This window comes from Gallus gallus, chromosome 1 (assembly GCF_016699485.2).
Source record: "Gallus gallus isolate bGalGal1 chromosome 1, bGalGal1.mat.broiler.GRCg7b, whole genome shotgun sequence".
In the NCBI taxonomy this organism is placed as follows: domain Eukaryota; kingdom Metazoa; phylum Chordata; class Aves; order Galliformes; family Phasianidae; genus Gallus; species Gallus gallus.
The window spans coordinates 59,322,071-59,332,029 of record NC_052532.1 but is presented as its reverse complement, the minus strand read 5'-3'; positions in this window follow the sequence as shown (position 1 = coordinate 59,332,029).

Genomic DNA, 9,959 nt, shown 5'->3' with positions numbered 1-9,959 from the left:
TCACCTTCTCAGCCAGGCAGTGAGGTCTCACATTACTCCTTTGTATATGGGCTCTGGGCAGCAGCACTCAGCCTGATCCCACCTCACTTACATGCAGTGTTGCACGTCTTCAGAGTGATACCCTCCCTGAGACTCTCTTCCTCTCTAATGATGGAGGGTTTATAGCCAGATGTTGATGGAGGTCACCAGCCAACTCTGTCCATGATGATATCACCTTCCCAGCAGTTTGAGGTATTGCTCTCCCATCCACTTGCTGATCTGTGTCTGTCCCAAGGCTCATCATACTCAGTTGTTTTCATTATTCTACAGGCTCATAATGTTCAATCATTCAACCTTTGATCAAGGCAAAGTCATGATGCTCCTTTAATATCATATCATTACATATAAACAAATCCACGAGTAAATGTGTGTGAGTAGCTGTTTAAATCTTGTTATTTATTTACCTAACACTGAGTCTCAACAGCTTGTTGTGAAAGACAATGAAAAAACTATCTTGCTTGCCCTTTTCTCTGGACAGCTGTGAAACACAAGCATGGATGTGCATCTCTTTCAACTTTCCATGGGCTAGAGTCAAAAGACAACAATAAATGGTGATATGAGGTCAGCCAAGAGATATGCCTCCCCTGGCCACTCCTGTAAGGAATTTCTTGTTCACAATAAATCTCTCATCCCGCTAATTCATTTTCAAAACATGTTTCTACTCTGACAGATCCCTTGCAGAGAGAATCCCTGACAAGTTTGCAAATCAACCTCCCCTTCTGCAACTAACATCAGTAAATTGCCATATCTCCTAAAATGTAGTAGCTGCCATTTTCTCATAATACTAAGTGGAGGGAATTCTCTTAAAAACAACTGAGGAGGAGAGGTAGGCGTATTTGGTCTTCTCCTTTCACCTGGATGCTTGCATTATATTCACCACGGTAGTTTATTTTCTCATTGAGGAATGTTTCTTATGGCTTTGAGTGATTGGTGCCAGCTGGAAGTCAGGCAGAAGCAGGAGAGCAATCAGTTGCCCATATTTATTTTCCCATGGTTGTACAGATTGCTCCTAAATATTGTGTATCTTTCAGGTAAGCTTGTAGGCTCTCTCTGCAGAGATTGTTGCATTCATTTCATATAGGTAAATGAGAAGGTAATAGCTGCCTGAGTTTTCAGACAGCCTGCAATACAGAAAGATTCATGAACTTTTTCATCTTAAAAGAAGTGATAAACAGTAATCATTAGGCATCAAAGCCAAATGCTATCAAGATATACTACCTCTTTGCTCATCAAAGCAGACAGAGAAGACAGCTATGATCAGAGGCGCCATCACTGATAGGACTCAGTCTGCAGGACAGCATGATCTGGCTCCACAAATACAGAATAATCTTCATACGAGCTTTAGTTGGTTTGTCAGAAGACACTATCATTCATCCGTATTCAAGGTAGGACACTGGGAAGCAGTTGTTGTCCTATATAGCTTAAGTCATTCCTGCTTTTGACAAGCCTATTTTGGGACTTATCAAGAGCCGAGTGGAAATATATCTCCCCTTCTTGTTATATTCCCTTCCCTGAGCAGAATTACTCTCTCTTATGTCTTTTTCTATACAACCCACATTTACATTTGCCTTTCGACGGATGTCTCTGAAGCTTTTCCATATAGTATCTCCGGGAGATCATGGGCAAAGCTTTAGCAGATGGGTAGCTTGCATCAAAGGAATTACCATCTGTTATTTCTCTTCCCAATTTTGTGCACTGCTGGCAAAAGTTTGATTGTTTCTCCCAGTTCCTCTTGGTCGTTTGCTGCCCAGCTGGGCAAATATCAGCATCCCTCCAATCTTTTCCCCTCTTTATACCAAGGACTCCTGTAGGGATCTGTAGCATTCAACACCCAAAGACGTTTGGTTATACTGCACTGTACTCCACATGCCAAGTTCCATCTGCTGTGCTTTCAGAAACCTCTAATCATCTAGGAAAGAATGGAAAAACCTAAGGAGACAACTTCACAGAAGCTCCCAATTAACTTTATCACCCTCCTGAAAATGGTGCTGAATACTGGGAGGGTCTCTGGCACTTAAGGATTGCTTTACTTTACTTACACTGTGCTGTTGTTTCCCAGCTGGATAAATTCAGATAGATAGCGTTAAAATAAGACACCATGCCCTTCTACATTTGCTCATTGACAGCATTCGCTTTTGGGAGAAATTTTCACTCAACCTAGAATTTTGACTATGTTCCTACCAGGCAAGCTCTAGCAATTCAGTCATGATTTCTGGTCTGTCAGGTCAGGATTGGCACCTGCTACATTCTCATTATGTCTTGCTAATTTGCAGGTTTATTTACAGCCCATGTCTCTTGGGCCTCAATAGTTCACTGCTCTTGAATGTAAGGAAGAGATGCAAGTATGTACAAGACAGTTTTGACCTCAGAAAACATAGGGCCAATCATCAAGGCTCAAACAAACTGCTGGCAAGACCTCTGTGGTAAAATAAACCTCCATCCCCTCTCCCCCAAAACAAATAACAAAAAGTACCCTTCAGATTTTTAATGGAATTCTTTTTTTTTTTTTTTTAGCAGTCAGATTTGACAACAAAGAACACACATGAGAACATTTTACGTAGTACTTGTTTCAGCTATTCCAGTCCTTGGCTGTGGTGAATAGTGTGGTTATGATAAGAAAAAGTATTGATAAAACAAATGAAGTTAATGAAGAAAAAAAATCTAGGGAGATTTAAAAATAGTTACTCTTGGGACACCCTGCTGTGTGATTGACTACCATTCCACCAAACTGATACAAAGCGTGAGTGGAGTCGTTTACAGTGAAGTCACTCTTCAGGTCAAGATCTTGATAATGCTTTAAGTCCTCTATCACCTGAGGAAAACAACTGTACCTCTGAAAGCCTTTATTTTATTTTTTTAAATATATACGACCTATTCTGTTAAGTACTTTGAGAAAAAATCCAGTATTACTCAAGTTTATAGGGTAGCGTAGCAAATCTTGTACATTTCCCAAATGCTATTACTCCATTGTAATAAACATATTATAATTTTATGTTGTATGTTTTTCATTCATTGTAATGTGTGTTTGCGAGCTGCATTTGAGAGAAGGCCACAGTGAACTCATTTCTGAGTGCTCAAATACTTGCTTATATCTCTTTAAAATATAAGCTAAATCATATGTCATCATCATTGACATTGGGATCAAGCATACCCTCAGCAAGTTTGAAGATGACACCAAGCTTTGTGGTGCAGCTGACACCTGAGGGACAGGATGCCATCCAGAGAGACCTAGGCAGGCTTGAGCAGTGGGCCCAGGTGATCCTCGTGAAGTTCAATAAATCCAAGTGCAAGGTCTGCACCTGGGTCATGGCAACACCCACTATCAATACAAGCTGGGGGATATAAGGATGGAGCACAGCTGCCTGTAAAGGAGCTGGGGGTGCTGGTGGATGACAAATGGCATGAGCCAGCAATGTGTCCTCATAGCCCAGAAAGCCAACTGTATCCTGGGCTGCATTAAAAGAAATATGGCCAGCAGGTGGGAGAGGTGGTCCTGTTCCTCTGCTCTGTGCTGGTGAGACCTCACCTGGAGTACTGCATCCAGCTGTGGAGTCCTCAGTACAGGAGAGATGTGGGCCTGTTGGAGTGTGTACAGAGGAAAGTCTCAAAAATGATCCTGAGGTGAAACACCTCCCTCCCCTACGAGGACAGACTGGGAGAGGTGGGGCTGTTCAGCCTGGAGAAGGCTCTAGGGAGACCTGGGAGCAGCCTTTCAACGTCTGAAGGGGGGTGGTAAGAAGGAAGGGGACAGACTCTTCAGTAGAGTGTGTGTGATATGACAAGGGGGGATGGTTTCAAACTAAAAGAGGGGAGATTTAGATTATATGTAAGGAAGGTTTTTACATTTAGAGCGGTGAGGCATTGGCATGGGTTTGTTGGAAGCCTCATCCTTGGAGACACTCAAGGTCAGGCTGGATAGTGCTCTGAGCGTCTGATCTACCTGTGGGTGTCCCTGTTCATTGCAGGGGGGTTGGACCAGATAGCCTTTAAGGGTCCCTTCCAACTCAAACAATTCTGTGATTCTGTATGCTTTTGTTTTTCAGAATTTTGATGAGTTTTCCCCAGTACCATCAATACAGCATTATAATTAAATCCTACATAAAATCTCCAGTTTCTCTCTCAGACATTGCTGTAAATGTTTTTAGTCACTGATGCATGATGAGGACTGTAAGGCAAATATCAGCTTTAGTAAAAACAAGTGCTTTTTGAAGCTAAATTTAATAGATGCACTGCAGATACTAGGCTTCAAGACAAGGCACGTTGCTGAATACAAATTATTTCCTCTCCCACACTAATCACTTATGAGGCAAAAATTATTTAAATGTGACTGTAAGTGGCAGTTTGGTCCTTATTTCAGTCAGCTTCTGTTTCAAACACTGGGTCTACCCAATCGCCTGAGTTTGCTAGCTGCTTGTGCCCCTGCTGCAGTGGCAGGAGGACTTTGGCAGAGACTTGACATAATAAAAGGAGCAGAAGTGTGGAGGATATAATATATGGCCTCATGTCACTTCCCAGAAAGACACTAAACATGATTGAACAACTGATTTGTGAGCGTCTGGAAAACAACACATTTCGTTTAAGGAGTGCTAATGTAGAACTGCCAAGAAGAAAAGGATGTCAGCCCAGTCCCTTTATGCTTGAACAAGAGCAGATGGTAGTGGGATGAGAAGCATCAGGAAGTGTGGGGCCACACTGAGGGGCAGAAAGGTGTTGCTGTGAGGGGACCAGCTGCTCTGAGTGGTGGAGACCCTCTATAGTTTCTGTAGGTACACATCTTGGAAGGTTCTTATTGATGGATTGATCATGGTGTGATGGTTTTAGATGAGGGTGCTGGAGAGCAGTGGGGTGGGCTGCCCAGTGGCGATGGAGAGGACAATCAGGTCCTGAGAGCACCAGTCTTGGAGGTGACAGTAAGTCCAAGTCTAGCTGAGCAGTTCCAGACACACCCATGGCCCCTAGCCCGGGGCTGAAGGCTGCTGTAGGAGGAAGGAAAGTGGCCACTACAAAGCAGAGATGTCAGGAAGGGCAGGGCAAAGCAGGGAGGGAAGGGAAAGGGAAGGGGATGGGAAGGGAAAGGGATGGGAAGAGAGGGGAGGGGAGGGAAAACCACTGTAATAACATTGTAGGAAGGTGTAGAAACCCTCCATGACATCATGCTTTCTATGCAATGCTGAGGGATGGCCAACAATTGCAGGCCTTTTGGAGGAGGATATGCAAATGACCTTGACGTACTGCATAAGTGATCCAAAATCAAGAAGATGAACCTCAGGAAACATAAATGCAAAGAAGTATGTTACTGGAAAAGCAGTGGGACAAAAAAAGAGATACTAAAGTTACAGTAGACTGTAAAAAGTACATGCTAATTAATAATGTGATGTTGTTTCTTAAAAAATTGGATGGACTACTGGGAGCATTACACTGGCAGTGTGGGAGATATTTGACTTATGTTACTGAGTAGTGGACCAGCCTTCTACTGAATGCACTACGGTCAGCCTGATAGAGCAGGAAATAAGACTGTTCAGAGAAGGCCTTCCAGAGATTCAGAAAGGATTATTCTTAACCACAGTTTGAGGGTTTTGAAGAAAAGTTGGAAAATTGCTTGATGAGGAAGAGGAGAAACCGAACACTCTTCAAACGTTTTAAAGATAGTAGATCATCTTGATATCTAGTGAGAAGTTGTTAAAATTCCACAGTAGTAGTTTCTATTTATAATGGTGGTGGTGAGATATTGGAAAAGGCTTTGAAGGCATATTGTAGAAAATCTGTCTCTGAGGGTTTTAAGATCATGTTAAATAACACTTAGCTGTGTACAATCTAGATATGTTTGATCCCACCTGTGTGTGGGATTGGACTAAACGACCCTCTAAGATATATTTTCGCCTGCACTTGTCCATTTCTAATGCAAAGCCAGAACAGCTCAAGACTTCTCAGGAGTGAGTGGCAAGCAGAGGTGCTGGAGGTGGACCAAAAAAAGGAGAGGGAAGGGGCAAAGTGCAACCAGCCAGCAGGGGAGATGTGCTGCTTCTCTGCTGAAGCTCAGAAAGGGGGAAGTGAAGCTGAATGAAATTGTTACTGCTGGAAGGGCTCATTCTCCACAGCACAAGCTGTTCTGCCCTCCATGGGAGTAGCAGTAGGTACCTGGCTTTCTGAGGCTCTGGCAAAAGTAAAAAGAAGTTTTAGGATGTGGTTATTTTGCCTTTCTCTTATAATAATTTGCTGCCCCAGACAACCTGCCACATTGCAATTTGCCTGAGCTCTGACTATATTTGTTCTCTGAGCAAACAGCTTCCGCTGTTCATCTGAGATAAACTGTTCCACCTCTTCTTTCTCCTTTTATGTCTGTCCAGTAAGAAACAGCTTGCACTATGACACTGATTTATTGAGACAAAATTCCTGAGAAGCTGTTTGGACAAAACATTCTAAGTGGACAGCTATTCCTTGTGACACAGGAAAGTGCCTTGTGATTAATCAGGCATAATAACACTTCCTATGCTTCTTTCTGTCATTTGTTTTGTACTGTAAGACCCCACATGGAGTGGAAGAGCTCTGTCCTGGGTCCTGAGCCCACGGGCAATGCTGTCAATAAAAAGAATCAGCTGAAGTCTGTGGGGATGAATCAAGACCCACGCACAACACGTGATATGGTCTATAGTTCATTTTGGTTCATTTTGCAGGAATTGCATTGTTGTTTCATTCTTCTGGTCTGTGTTTTCTAAATATTGTTGCACTCTATTTTTTGGTAGTTTTCTTATAAAAGTGATTTTTGTTTCTCTGACTCCTCCTCATTACATATGAAAAACTTCACCATCCATTTTCCCCCCAGTTTCATTATTGAAGTGTTCTATTTAGTTCTTCTTTTTGGATTATGTATGTTCTACATTGCCGGTTTACACCTCTTTCAGGTTTTGGGGTTCCAAAATTATTCTGATGGAGATATGAGCTCCTATCCACCAAAATTAAGCCTACCAACATTTGCAGCTCCTTAGAAAGGACTTAGATAAAGGCACTGTTATTTCAAAGCATTCCTTTTGAATACTGGCACTCATGTTAATCAGAATAACATCATTTTTTGTTTCATTATATGCATTAATTTTTATTAACTTGTGTTTAGTTTCTCTTAATGTTCTCTGTAAACTAATTTTCTTAAAACCTATTACCATTTCTATTGTGCTGTGATGCTTAAATATCTTCTAAAATTTCATTTTCTTAGTGCCTTCCTTTTATCTCTTGGCTGGTCATTCATTACAAATATGTTGCCTATGTTCAGTGCTCGATGAAGGATGAAGATAGTATAACAGCCACTTGTTTATTTCCAAAGCACAGGACAGCTATTTTACTGGCTTCCTTCAGTGCTTTTTCTTCCTCTTTTCTCTTTCAGGAAACCAATCCCATTCCTACTGGTGATAGCAGATTGGTCCTCCTACCTTTTATTTTTTTTCCTTTGGGCACTCTGGCAAGCCTGCCAAGCACTGCTAATTAGCAGTTGTTAGATTTGGGCTCCAGTCCTGTGTGATGCTCCATGCAAATGGACTTGAAGTGATGTCTGTGCATACTGTATGTGCAGTGATTCAGGCATCTGCACCGCAGTACAAGGGGATTTCTACAGCTGCACTTCCAGTAAGGTATAGGGCCAGTAGTTCATTTCACACAGGTCACTTCAGTGATTTGGAGTTCTGATGATGCTATATTGAGCAAGATTTGAACTGCACCATTTTGCCTGTCCTTGAATATCTGACTGAATCCAAAAATGTATAGCCAGAATAGCATTTTTTGGTAGGGGAACCTACTGTCCTCATAAGAGTCTACCTGTGTCCTGTGCCAGGAAGTCAAAGGGCAGTTTCTGCCCATGGAACAGATGCAGTCATAAAGAAGCTCATTTTAGGAGGGTCTGTTGAGTGTGGTTAAATGACTATAGAGTGTTTTGAAATATTCATGTGAAAGGGGAGCAGCAGGGCAAAATGAAAGAGGAATAACAATGCAGGGTGATATAACAAAATCATAGAATCATTAAGGTCAGAAAGGACCGCTAAGATCACCTAGTCCAAATGTCAACCCATCACCACCATGCCCACTAAATCACATCCCAGTCTGGAGCAGGCTTTTTTTTTGCTGGGAGAGGCAGAAAAAGTAAAGCATTGTAGCAGGACTTAAATTAGCATGAGGCAATGAATATTCATGTAGTGAAATTATTTTAAACACCCAGCTCATTGTTTAGGGCTATCTACACTGATAAATATACTCCCCAAATTATCAGATCTGTTACTTGAAACCAATACCTTGCTGGCACCACAGTATAGCCACAGCCATCCCTACATTATTATAGGCAGTCCATAAAGCAAGACATCTCCAGCAAAGGAGATTTCATTTATGAGGTATTCACTAGAGAATGACCACCTTTGGGTCATGCTGCAGCACTTCCTTCTTAAAAATGTCTTTCCCTATAACTAAGATGCTATTTATAGGATTGTCCGTCCTTTCTCATCCCCACGCAGTGACGAATGAGATGACCCAAAGCTCCTTATACTGGGGAAAAGAGCTTGAATATTTGTCAGAGCCATCAACATCCTTAGTAGTCCATAAAAAAATATAGGAGGAAAAGTCTTGATAGCGTGGGTGCCAGTTTTAAGCCCTAGGTAAAGATATACAAGTAAAAGGTGGGATTTGTGTAATTAAATGTGTATGTATGTTGGAAAGTATAGATCTCTGTCTGAGCTGCCACCCCAGATTCCCTGGAGTCAGAGGAGAAACTGGGAGTTCTGAAGCATGAATCATTTCACCCTAAGGAAGACTTCAAAGCAGTAAACTTCTAGAACAATGTCAAATCTTACCAAGGGAGCAGCATTTAATGATGCATACATATAGGAGGCATGATGCAGAATAAATGGGTCCTAATGACAGCAAATCACAGGCATGCTGGGTGTTTTCAATCTGGAGTAGCTGCAGGACCAGGCTCTGAGCACCCTGATCTAGCTGTGGCATCCCTCTTCACTGCAGTGGAGTTGGGCTAGATGGCCTTTAGATGTCCCTTCCATCTCCCTTTCAACAGTTCTATGCTTCTATGACTTACAGTTTATGAAAACCCTCCACCAGCTACTGTGAACTTCTGCACGCTGCACAGCCACTGGACTTCACTCCTCCTCTCAATTTTAAAAGGAAAGATTGTCCCTAACTTTCTTGTCAGGTACTGCAGAAAAATGACACACTTTACTGAGCCAGATTTCCTCTCCAGGGCACAGATGTTCAGACATGTGGTGAGGTGGCCCTTTGGGTTATGAGTGAGATTGTCAGCTAAATGATGCACGTGGAGTTATACCAAGGACAGATTAGCTGTTGGCATCCTGTTGCTTCAGCCTGTCTTCAACCAACTGCTCATTTTCAGTACTGGCCTTAAGGTGTTTTCCAATCTATTATTCAATGAATGTTTACCGAAGGTTTGTTTTCACAACAACCAAAAACTGCTCAAAAGCTGAAGATGGCTAAACTGGGGCTTGCAAAAGCTCTCAAGAAGAGGTTTTGTTTTGTCTGTGTTGTGGACTCCCATCCTTTTTTTTTTTTAAAAAGAAAGCAGTCATTAGGCATACTGTAGGAATCACAATTGGAATAGAGTTTTTCCTCCCTCTGTTTTCGTATTCAGTGGTGAGGGCTGCTCACTCTCCTCATCTATTAATAGCCACGCTTGCTGCTTCATTAATATTCACTCTTGTTTCTGCAATAGAATTTATTAAAAATGAGCATGTTGGGAAGTTGCTTTCAAGCTACAGAACTGACAGATCATCTCTTACTTTGCTTATTCCTCTGATCTCTCTCAGGTGACCAGTGATAGAACCAAAGGGAATGGCATGAAGCTGCAAAGGGGAGGGTCAGGTTGGGTGTTAGGAAAAGGTTATTCATTGTTTCCTGTGGTGGCTGGGCATGGAACA